General features: G+C 38.3%; 1 long non-coding RNA gene across 1 annotated transcript; it reads right to left on the bottom strand.

The window, feature by feature from the left end:
• Positions 1 to 1,446: 1,446 nt before the first annotated feature.
• LOC146450112 (uncharacterized) lies at positions 1,447 to 2,711 on the bottom strand. The gene is made up of 2 exons (XR_014860398.1): positions 2,443 to 2,711; positions 1,447 to 1,874 (listed from the first exon to the last, which is right to left on the bottom strand). It is a non-coding gene; the product is annotated as an uncharacterized LOC146450112 (long non-coding RNA).
• Between the last annotated feature and the right edge of the window lie 10,394 nt (positions 2,712 to 13,105).

Genomic DNA, 13,105 nt, shown 5'->3' on the forward strand with positions numbered 1-13,105 from the left:
ATGTTGATTGTGCAATCTACTGAATCTACACCAAGTAATGGTGACCAATAGTCTCGAAATAATACAAACGTAGGTATTAATTTGAGGTGATTGACTTAATAAAGCCTTTTCAGTTGTAATTGTATGTGTGCCGATAAAACAACCTATGCCAGGTGGTGATCACTGAGCTATATGAGGTGTATAAATATAGGGTTGACAAGCCTTCGCGCTCACGTGCGTGTTTTAGTTTTGCCCTCACGGGTATATCTTTTTGAGAACACTCTCTTATTTATGAAATGAGCGTTGTCCTCCGTAAATTTTCTTTAAGAGCTTGATTTTCTTCTTATTAAATGCCATTTATGGTTTGTAGGATTTGCGTGATGGCCACTGTCGCATGTTTTGTATTTTGATCTCAAAGGTCATTTCTGGGTTATGCGTATCGTTTATTAGAACTCTTGTTGTTTCTGTTTAGCGACTGCCGTTCTTATGTACTTTGTGGCATTTGGTTCAGGTTTGGTATGGCCCATTTCAGTGCATCCGATGACAGAATAACCTCTGTTTTTATCACTGTAAGGATAGGATTTGAACGGTGTACATGTATCTTGCAGCTTTTGTGTTGCTGAGCCCGGCTATTTGCTTTTGCGGTTGTCGCAAGATGTTGTGTTTCTTATCACGGCTATCTGTCTTTTGATCCTTTCTTTATCATTGTAGCTTGTTTGAAAGCTATGCAATGCGTTAAATTGAGGGCTTTAGTCCTCTTTAGTCCGTTTGTGTTTTTGTTAATATCGCTTCGCCGATCCGCTCTGCAACTGTGAGGTTTGTGTAGTGGGAGCTTTAGTTAGTATTTTCCTTCTGTGTTTTGATTACGCCACAGAATGATTAGACAATTATCCTGAGTTAGCATTCTCGTTGGTCTGGCCAGGGGAGATTTCCCCGTGTTAACTATCACTGGTTTCAACCCTCCACAGCGCAATAACTCGGTAATTTCCATCCCCTCGCACAATAATTTCTCTCCTTTGTTTGGGTAAAATTTCAGCAGCCATGAAGTCATAACACACGTACGTAACTAAAAAGAAAACAATCTCGACACACATAATTACAACTGAAAAGCTTTATTGAGTCAATCCCCTCAAATTTACACCTAAGCTGCCTAAGTTTGTACTTTTTCAATACATTAACTTGATGTAGATTCAGTAGATTTCACAATCAACCTTACGCAAGAGTGTTTATCGATATATTTTATCGCATCAACCACACAAAAACTTACAATTTCCACGCACAAACATTAGTCACCTCCGCTTCTCACAAAATCACGGCAAAAATGCGTTACTCTCTGTCCAAAACCACTGTTTTTGACAAAGAAACAACTTAACGCCATATCTTTCTTTCTAGCGACTAGCAATGTTTGCCCCCTGGCGTTCCCAAAATCCTTTGCGCGTACATGGGTCTCTGATTACTGGAAAATCATTCATTGGCTTAACAGGGTTTATACCGAAAACTAAGCCAAGGTTGTCAATACTAGTTTTTCAAAAAAATGCATGTTTGTTAGTTGTTTACCTTGGTGAAGGGCTGAAGGTAAGAATGGGCAGGTCAGGCCCCTTTTATACTGGAACTTCCTGTCTAAGTTTCTAGAGGTGTAATTTGTTCTATTGCTCTTATTTTATTGGGTATTTTCCGTAATGAGAATAATAGGGAATGGGCTCGAGTAATTTCACTTGTAATTTGATGATTCTCGTCAACATGGCCCGTAAAATGGAAACGTTTGGATGTAACATATCAAACACGAGGAAGAATGTTTCATCAGATATCCAAACACTGAGAAGTAGGTTGAAAAAACGAGAGTTATGATTTAGACACAAGGTTGTTGTAAGTCTGTCTCTAACACAGTTCTAAACCTTAAAGTGCCCCTAACCCTTCAATTTGTTTTCTTTTGGTAGATTTCCATATTTTTCAAGAACTCATTTTCGAAAAAAATTTTGAGAAATATTGAATCCTTTTTTTTACGAGCGCTTTAGTAGAAGTGAAGGCAGCCTTGTCGACATTTTCACTTATCGTTCGCATTAGTACCCCACTCGGCCAAATGTGGAGCGTGACGTAAGAAAAGGACACGTGCAAAATATCCGAAGATTCGCGGTAATGCTTCAATTGTAAACAGAAAATGGCTGAAAAATGTGTAGTATATTTCATACCAGTAATCTTCGATCGCAATATACTTTCAAGGATCCATATTTTGAATGCTTCGTGCTTTGGAATGGTGTCCTTTTCTTACGTCATGGCTAACGAGCCCACGAGACAAAAATTTGTCCAGCGGGGCTTAAAGCGCGCAAAAATTTAAAAATTTCAGTAACTTTTAGCGCTCGTAAAAAAAAGGTTCCATATTTCTAAAAAAAAAAATTTCGAAAATGAGTTCTTCACAGATATGGAAATCTACTAAAAGAAAACAAATTGAAGGGTTAGGGGCACTTTAACTTGACCTATTCTCAAGAAAGAGACGAAGTGAAAACTGCCAAACACGTGCTCTCGCACTGAACTCAAACATGGTCACCAAAACAGTTCGCGGGGTGGCCCTAGAAAAACAGTCAGGGACCCAGAATCCCGTGGGGTCCCTAGTCAATAACATTACAACAGTTGTGCATTTACAAAAAGCTAGTGTTAGCTAATTCCCAATTGTTATTTTGTTTGTGCCATTAATATTTTTAAAATTGACTTAATAAAGTTTTAATGTTGACAAAATGGAATTAAGTTCTCGCTTCAAGCAATGCAGTGATGTGATGGTGTATGCTTATCCACGGCTAATGGGATGAAAAGACGAGAGAATCTGAGAAATAGTCATTTCGCAAAGCTGACGTCTTTTGGGCATGTACTAAAACCAAGAACACCGGAACGAAACCACCGGAACCAGCGAAACATAAAAATGGCGATAATTTTTACTTTCATCCCCTCCCTGGCAAGTAAAACATTTTCACCCCTCCCCACACCGTAAAAGACAAACATATAATGTGATTTGTTCACCTTTAACACATTGATCGTGGAAAGCTCAGTGGTGACTCAAAAGGAGGACCATTAGAAATCTTTTGTAAGGACAGCTGTAAAGAAAAAGCAAACAATCGGACGACTGTGCATAGGCAAGGTTATAAGGGTCAATTCAGCTTACAGCCGAAAATTCATTACTTGATGAGAAAATTCGACGTTAAGTTTCACGCGAATAGCGATGAGTGCAATATCGTCAGGTAATGAATTTTCCTTGAATCGCATAGCCATTTTCTAATAACATAGCAACAGTCCCAATTCCACGCTAAATACCTCGCTAGGCTGTGCGATTTTGCGCAGAACTGTTTTTTGTTTTTGTTTTACTTGCAGAAGTAGTTTTTGGGAGTTGTCCCGCCCCATAGATTTCCGGTTGTCCGCCCCTTGGGAGGCAAAAACTTTGCTTGTGTTCGCCTGACCAGCCTTCTGCTGATAAGTACTTTGTTAAGGTACCTTAAACAGGCGGTTGATTGTACGTAAATTTCGTATTATTTCTTAATGTATTTCCAGCTCAGGATAGGCGAGAATGTAGAAAGACGATATCACTCTACATGCAATCTACGTAGGAAAAAATGGCCTTGATTGTAGATTAAACTTTCAATTTATCATAAAAACATAAATATATATTAAAAGATTGTTGAGTTGCGTCCTCTGTTGATCAGTATTTACATTACTACTTCCCCTTTTACTAATACAGACAAGGACATTATCACATGAATTCTTGACAGGGAAATATTGAACGCTCACATCAACCCCTACTACATTTTAAAGATACCTTTGCTAATACCACCATGAAACCTCTAATACCCAGGCAGAAAACAATGAGGTAAACACGGCTCCTGGTAAACATCACTTTTACGAGTTCCTGAAAAAAACTCATAATTAAAAAAATCAAAATTTTGTTCCTATGAATATGAGAGACAGCATTTGGTTACAAACAGACCTTCCCAACCGATTTTGAGCTCAGCGTTGAATAACAACCGTTGTTTCGGTGATTTCATTTCGTTTCGGGCCGTTTCGGTTGTTTCGGCGGTTTCGTTTTGGTCGTTTCGGTGGTTTCGTTTTTAGTACATGTTTACTTGCAGTGGAGGAGAGAAAAGTAAAAATTATCGCCATTTTTATGTTTCGGTGGTTCCGGTGGTTTCGCTTTTCGGTGGTTCGGGTGGTTCCGGTGGTTTCGTTCCGTGGTTTCGTTCCAGTGTTCCTGGTTTTAGTACAAGCCCGTCCTTTGGCGGGAAGGAAAGCTTATGTTAATGAGCGATGTGACATTCATGTGGCGTTTTTTCGATATTTGAGCCGTCTGGTGGTTGAGGGACATCATAAAGTCCCAATACCCGCAAGTCACTGGCACCTTTCAAAGAATTGAGACGTGTCTTCCAGTTCCCATCCATCGTTCAAAGCGCTTTTGGGCGCTATTGTTTTGGCGATGGCTGGTGGATCGATCCAGACGGAAAGTTTATCCGCAACTCTTCAATATTTCTGTCCACAGTAATCTTTAGTTTAGCCGGTATTGCCGTGAGTTGTGGCCCATTTGCCAACCTATGTCGTGATCGAATTCGAGAAATGAAGAGTTGGTTTTAGACTTATAAAATTTTCTTTTGACCACGGGACTGTGTGTTCCTCGTCAAAAAAGTTCGCCATTACCCACAATGCAAAGGGAACCCTCATTCTTGTACCACAGTCACACCAACACGCACGCTCGTCTAATAAAAAAAATCTCGCCTAACAATGGGTGAATTTCCTTTCCCTCGACCTTGATTTCAATGAAAATTGGCTTTCATAAAAAAAAAAAAAAAAAAAAAGCTTCAAACGAAGACTTGACACTCGAAAACGGAACTTAAAGAAAGAGAGCCCCAGGTCAGGTAAGGCTACTATCCAAGGCGAATCTAAGACACTTCTTTACTCTGTAAACCGTACGAAATCTTTTGAGCATCGATCTCCCTACAATCAACCGTACCCGTTAAGTCAGTCCCCACTTTATAAAAAAACATTCCTCTCACACCCAATAGTAGTGTCAAAAACTAACCCACAAAAGTAAGAAATCTAGCCCCCAAACGTAAGAATTCCTAACCCACAAACATAAGAAATCTAACCCCCAAAAGTAAGAATTTCTAACCCCCAAACGTAAGAAAAGTAACTTCCAAACGTAAGAATTACTAACCCCAAAACGTAAGAATTCCTTACCATCAAACGTAAGAAATCAAACACCTAAACGTAAGAATTCCTAACCCACAAACGTAAGAAATCTAACCCCCAAACGTAAGAATTTCTAACCCCCAAAACGTAAGTAAACTAACCCCCAAACGTAAGAAAACTAACCCCCAAACGTAAGAATTACTAACCCCCAAACGTAAGAAAACTAACCCCCAAACATAAGAATTCCTTACCCCCAAAAGTAAGAAATCTAGCCCCCAAACGTAAGAATTCCTAACCCACAAACATAAGAAATCTAACCCCCAAAAGTAAGAATTTCTAACCCCCAAACGTAAGAAAAGTAACTTCCAAACGTAAGAATTACTAACCCCAAAACGTAAGAATTCCTTACCATCAAACGTAAGAAATCAAACACCTAAACGTAAGAATTCCTAACCCACAAACGTAAGAAATCTAACCCCCAAACGTAAGAATTTCTAACCCCCAAAACGTAAGTAAACTAACCCCCAAACGTAAGAAAACTAACCCCCAAACGTAAGAATTACTAACCCCCAAACGTAAGAAAACTAACCCCCAAACATAAGAATTCCTTACCCCCAAAAGTAAGAAATCTAGCCCCCAAACGTAAGAATTCCTAACCCACAAACATAAGAAATCTAACCCCCAAAAGTAAGAATTTCTAACCCCCAAACGTAAGAAAAGTAACTTCCAAACGTAAGAATTACTAACCCCAAAACGTAAGAATTCCTTACCATCAAACGTAAGAAATCAAACACCTAAACGTAAGAATTCCTAACCCACAAACGTAAGAAATCTAACCCCCAAACGTAAGAATTTCTAACCCCCAAAACGTAAGTAAACTAACCCCCAAACGTAAGAAAACTAACCCCCAAACGTAAGAATTACTAACCCCCAAACGTAAGAAAACTAACCCCCAAACATAAGAATTCCTTACCCCCAAAAGTAAGAAATCTAGCCCCCAAACGTAAGAATTCCTAACCCACAAACATAAGAAATCTAACCCCCAAAAGTAAGAATTTCTAACCCCCAAACGTAAGAAAAGTAACTTCCAAACGTAAGAATTACTAACCCCAAAACGTAAGAATTCCTTACCATCAAACGTAAGAAATCAAACACCTAAACGTAAGAATTCCTAACCCACAAACGTAAGAAATCTAACCCCCAAACGTAAGAATTTCTAACCCCCAAAACGTAAGTAAACTAACCCCCAAACGTAAGAAAACTAACCCCCAAACGTAAGAATTACTAACCCCCAAACGTAAGAAAACTAACCCCCAAACATAAGAATTCCTTACCCCCAAAAGTAAGAAATCTAGCCCCCAAACGTAAGAATTCCTAACCCACAAACATAAGAAATCTAACCCCCAAAAGTAAGAATTTCTAACCCCCAAACGTAAGAAAAGTAACTTCCAAACGTAAGAATTACTAACCCCAAAACGTAAGAATTCCTTACCATCAAACGTAAGAAATCAAACACCTAAACGTAAGAATTCCTAACCCACAAACGTAAGAAATCTAACCCCCAAACGTAAGAATTTCTAACCCCCAAAACGTAAGTAAACTAACCCCCAAACGTAAGAAAACTAACCCCCAAACGTAAGAATTACTAACCCCCAAACGTAAGAAAACTAACCCCCAAACATAAGAATTCCTTACCCCCAAAAGTAAGAAATCTAGCCCCCAAACGTAAGAATTCCTAACCCACAAACATAAGAAATCTAACCCCCAAAAGTAAGAATTTCTAACCCCCAAACGTAAGAAAAGTAACTTCCAAACGTAAGAATTACTAACCCCAAAACGTAAGAATTCCTTACCATCAAACGTAAGAAATCAAACACCTAAACGTAAGAATTCCTAACCCACAAACGTAAGAAATCTAACCCCCAAACGTAAGAATTTCTAACCCCCAAAACGTAAGTAAACTAACCCCCAAACGTAAGAAAACTAACCCCCAAACGTAAGAATTACTAACCCCCAAACGTAAGAAAACTAACCCCCAAACATAAGAATTCCTTACCCCCAAAAGTAAGAAATCTAGCCCCCAAACGTAAGAATTCCTAACCCACAAACATAAGAAATCTAACCCCCAAAAGTAAGAATTTCTAACCCCCAAACGTAAGAAAAGTAACTTCCAAACGTAAGAATTACTAACCCCAAAACGTAAGAATTCCTTACCATCAAACGTAAGAAATCAAACACCTAAACGTAAGAATTCCTAACCCACAAACGTAAGAAATCTAACCCCCAAACGTAAGAATTTCTAACCCCCAAAACGTAAGTAAACTAACCCCCAAACGTAAGAAAACTAACCCCCAAACGTAAGAATTACTAACCCCCAAACGTAAGAAAACTAACCCCCAAACATAAGAATTCCTTACCCCCAAAAGTAAGAAATCTAGCCCCCAAACGTAAGAATTCCTAACCCACAAACATAAGAAATCTAACCCCCAAAAGTAAGAATTTCTAACCCCCAAACGTAAGAAAAGTAACTTCCAAACGTAAGAATTACTAACCCCAAAACGTAAGAATTCCTTACCATCAAACGTAAGAAATCAAACACCTAAACGTAAGAATTCCTAACCCACAAACGTAAGAAATCTAACCCCCAAACGTAAGAATTTCTAACCCCCAAAACGTAAGTAAACTAACCCCCAAACGTAAGAAAACTAACCCCCAAACGTAAGAATTACTAACCCCCAAACGTAAGAAAACTAACCCCCAAACATAAGAATTCCTTACCCCCAAAAGTAAGAAATCTAGCCCCCAAACGTAAGAATTCCTAACCCACAAACATAAGAAATCTAACCCCCAAAAGTAAGAATTTCTAACCCCCAAACGTAAGAAAAGTAACTTCCAAACGTAAGAATTACTAACCCCAAAACGTAAGAATTCCTTACCATCAAACGTAAGAAATCAAACACCTAAACGTAAGAATTCCTAACCCACAAACGTAAGAAATCTAACCCCCAAACGTAAGAATTTCTAACCCCCAAAACGTAAGTAAACTAACCCCCAAACGTAAGAAAACTAACCCCCAAACGTAAGAATTACTAACCCCCAAACGTAAGAAAACTAACCCCCAAACATAAGAATTCCTTACCCCCAAAAGTAAGAAATCTAGCCCCCAAACGTAAGAATTCCTAACCCACAAACATAAGAAATCTAACCCCCAAAAGTAAGAATTTCTAACCCCCAAACGTAAGAAAAGTAACTTCCAAACGTAAGAATTACTAACCCCAAAACGTAAGAATTCCTTACCATCAAACGTAAGAAATCAAACACCTAAACGTAAGAATTCCTAACCCACAAACGTAAGAAATCTAACCCCCAAACGTAAGAATTTCTAACCCCCAAAACGTAAGTAAACTAACCCCCAAACGTAAGAAAACTAACCCCCAAACGTAAGAATTACTAACCCCCAAACGTAAGAAAACTAACCCCCAAACATAAGAATTCCTTACCCCCAAAAGTAAGAAATCTAGCCCCCAAACGTAAGAATTCCTAACCCACAAACATAAGAAATCTAACCCCCAAAAGTAAGAATTTCTAACCCCCAAACGTAAGAAAAGTAACTTCCAAACGTAAGAATTACTAACCCCAAAACGTAAGAATTCCTTACCATCAAACGTAAGAAATCAAACACCTAAACGTAAGAATTCCTAACCCACAAACGTAAGAAATCTAACCCCCAAACGTAAGAATTTCTAACCCCCAAAACGTAAGTAAACTAACCCCCAAACGTAAGAAAACTAACCCCCAAACGTAAGAATTACTAACCCCCAAACGTAAGAAAACTAACCCCCAAACATAAGAATTCCTTACCCCCAAAAGTAAGAAATCTAGCCCCCAAACGTAAGAATTCCTAACCCACAAACATAAGAAATCTAACCCCCAAAAGTAAGAATTTCTAACCCCCAAACGTAAGAAAAGTAACTTCCAAACGTAAGAATTACTAACCCCAAAACGTAAGAATTCCTTACCATCAAACGTAAGAAATCAAACACCTAAACGTAAGAATTCCTAACCCACAAACGTAAGAAATCTAACCCCCAAACGTAAGAATTTCTAACCCCCAAAACGTAAGTAAACTAACCCCCAAACGTAAGAAAACTAACCCCCAAACGTAAGAATTACTAACCCCCAAACGTAAGAAAACTAACCCCAAACATAAGAATTCCTTACCCCCAAAAGTAAGAAATCTAGCCCCCAAACGTAAGAATTCCTAACCCACAAACATAAGAAATCTAACCCCCAAAAGTAAGAATTTCTAACCCCCAAACGTAAGAAAAGTAACTTCCAAACGTAAGAATTACTAACCCCAAAACGTAAGAATTCCTTACCATCAAACGTAAGAAATCAAACACCTAAACGTAAGAATTCCTAACCCACAAACGTAAGAAATCTAACCCCCAAACGTAAGAATTTCTAACCCCCAAAACGTAAGTAAACTAACCCCCAAACGTAAGAAAACTAACCCCCAAACGTAAGAATTACTAACCCCCAAACGTAAGAAAACTAACCCCCAAACATAAGAATTCCTTACCCCCAAAAGTAAGAAATCTAGCCCCCAAACGTAAGAATTCCTAACCCACAAACATAAGAAATCTAACCCCCAAAAGTAAGAATTTCTAACCCCCAAACGTAAGAAAAGTAACTTCCAAACGTAAGAATTACTAACCCCAAAACGTAAGAATTCCTTACCATCAAACGTAAGAAATCAAACACCTAAACGTAAGAATTCCTAACCCACAAACGTAAGAAATCTAACCCCCAAACGTAAGAATTTCTAACCCCCAAAACGTAAGTAAACTAACCCCCAAACGTAAGAAAACTAACCCCCAAACGTAAGAATTACTAACCCCCAAACGTAAGAAAACTAACCCCCAAACATAAGAATTCCTTACCCCCAAAAGTAAGAAATCTAGCCCCCAAACGTAAGAATTCCTAACCCACAAACATAAGAAATCTAACCCCCAAAAGTAAGAATTTCTAACCCCCAAACGTAAGAAAAGTAACTTCCAAACGTAAGAATTACTAACCCCAAAACGTAAGAATTCCTTACCATCAAACGTAAGAAATCAAACACCTAAACGTAAGAATTCCTAACCCACAAACGTAAGAAATCTAACCCCCAAACGTAAGAATTTCTAACCCCCAAAACGTAAGTAAACTAACCCCCAAACGTAAGAAAACTAACCCCCAAACGTAAGAATTACTAACCCCCAAACGTAAGAAAACTAACCCCCAAACATAAGAATTCCTTACCCCCAAAAGTAAGAAATCTAGCCCCCAAACGTAAGAATTCCTAACCCACAAACATAAGAAATCTAACCCCCAAAAGTAAGAATTTCTAACCCCCAAACGTAAGAAAAGTAACTTCCAAACGTAAGAATTACTAACCCCAAAACGTAAGAATTCCTTACCATCAAACGTAAGAAATCAAACACCTAAACGTAAGAATTCCTAACCCACAAACGTAAGAAATCTAACCCCAAACCGTAAGAATTTCTAACCCCCAAAACGTAAGTAAACTAACCCCCAAACGTAAGAAAACTAACCCCCAAACGTAAGAATTACTAACCCCCAAACGTAAGAAAACTAACCCCCAAACATAAGAATTCCTTACCCCCAAAAGTAAGAAATCTAGCCCCCAAACGTAAGAATTCCTAACCCACAAACATAAGAAATCTAACCCCCAAAAGTAAGAATTCTAACCCCCAAACGTAAGAAAAGTAAACTTCCAAACGTAAGAATTACTAACCCCAAAACGTAAGAATTCCTTACCATCAAACGTAAGAAATCAAACACCTAAACGTAAGAATTCCTAACCCACAAACGTAAGAAATCTAACCCCCAAACGTAAGAATTTCTAACCCCCAAAACGTAAGTAAACTAACCCCCAAACGTAAGAAAACTAACCCCCAAACGTAAGAATTACTAACCCCCAAACGTAAGAAAACTAACCCCCAAACATAAGAATTCCTTACCCCCAAAAGTAAGAAATCTAGCCCCCAAACGTAAGAAATTCCTAACCCACAAACATAAGAAATCTAACCCCCAAAAGTAAGAATTTCTAACCCCCAAACGTAAGAAAAGTAACTTCCAAACGTAAGAATTACTAACCCCAAAACGTAAGAATTCCTTACCATCAAACGTAAGAAATCAAACACCTAAACGTAAGAATTCCTAACCCACAAACGTAAGAAATCTAACCCCAAACGTAAGAATTTCTAACCCCCAAAACGTAAGTAAACTAACCCCCAAACGTAAGAAAACTAACCCCCAAACGTAAGAATTACTAACCCCCAAACGTAAGAAAACTAACCCCCAAACATAAGAATTCCTTACCCCCAAAAGTAAGAAATCTAGCCCCCAAACGTAAGAATTCCTAACCCACAAACATAAGAAATCTAACCCCAAAAGTAAGAATTTCTAACCCCCAAACGTAAGAAAAGTAACTTCCAAACGTAAGAATTACTAACCCCAAAACGTAAGAATTCCTTACCATCAAACGTAAGAAATCAAACACCTAAACGTAAGAATTCCTAACCCACAAACGTAAGAAATCTAACCCCCAAACGTAAGAATTTCTAACCCCCAAACGTAAGTAACTAACCCCCAAACGTAAGAAAACTAACCCCCAAACGTAAGAATTACTAACCCCCAAACGTAAGAAAACTAACCCCCAAACATAAGAATTCCTTACCCCCAAAAGTAAGAAATCTAGCCCCAAACGTAAGAATTCCTAACCCACAAACATAAGAAATCTAACCCCCAAAAGTAAGAATTTCTAACCCCAAACGTAAGAAAAGTAACTTCCAAACGTAAGAATTACTAACCCCAAAACGTAAGAATTCCTTACCATCAAACGTAAGAAATCAAACACCTAAACGTAAGAATTCCTAACCACAAACGTAAGAAATCTAACCCCCAAACGTAAGAATTTCTAACCCCCAAAACGTAAGTAAACTAACCCCCAAACGTAAGAAACTAACCCCCAAACGTAAGAATTACTAACCCCCAAACGTAAGAAAACTAACCCCCAAACATAAGAATCCTTACCCCCAAAAGTAAGAAATCTAGCCCCAAACGTAAGAATTCCTAACCCACAAACATAAGAAATCTAACCCCCAAAAGTAAGAATTTCTAACCCCCAAACGTAAGAAAAGTAACTTCCAAACGTAAGAATTACTAACCCCAAAACGTAAGAATTCCTTACCATCAAACGTAAGAAATCAAACACCTAAACGTAAGAATTCCTAACCCACAAACGTAAGAAATCTAACCCCCAAACGTAAGAATTTCTAACCCCAAAACGTAAGTAAACTAACCCCCAAACGTAAGAAAACTAACCCCCAAACGTAAGAATTACTAACCCCCAAACGTAAGAAAACTAACCCCCAAACATAAGAATTCCTTACCCCCAAAAGTAAGAAATCTAGCCCCCAAACGTAAGAATTCCTAACCCACAAACATAAGAAATCTAACCCCAAAAGTAAGAATTTCTAACCCCCAAACGTAAGAAAAGTAACTTCCAAACGTAAGAATTACTAACCCCAAAACGTAAGAATTCCTTACCATCAAACGTAAGAAATCAAACACCTAAACGTAAGAATTCCTAACCCACAACGTAAGAAATCTAACCCCCAAACGTAAGAATTTCTAACCCCCAAAACGTAAGTAAACTAACCCCCAAACGTAAGAAAACTAACCCCCAAACGTAAGATTACTAACCCCCAAACGTAAGAAAACTAACCCCCAAACATAAGAATTCCTTACCCCCAAAAGTAAGAAATCTAGCCCCCAAACGTAAGAATTCCTAACCCACAAACATAAGAAATTAACCCCCAAAAGTAAGAATTTCTAACCCCCAAACGTAAGAAAAGTAACTTCCAAACGTAAGAATTACTAACCCCAAAACGTA

The sequence above is a fragment of the Pavona decussata genome, unplaced genomic scaffold, assembly GCF_977016875.1.
Source record: "Pavona decussata unplaced genomic scaffold, jaPavDecu1.1 SCAFFOLD_510, whole genome shotgun sequence".
NCBI lineage: Eukaryota > Metazoa > Cnidaria > Anthozoa > Scleractinia > Agariciidae > Pavona > Pavona decussata.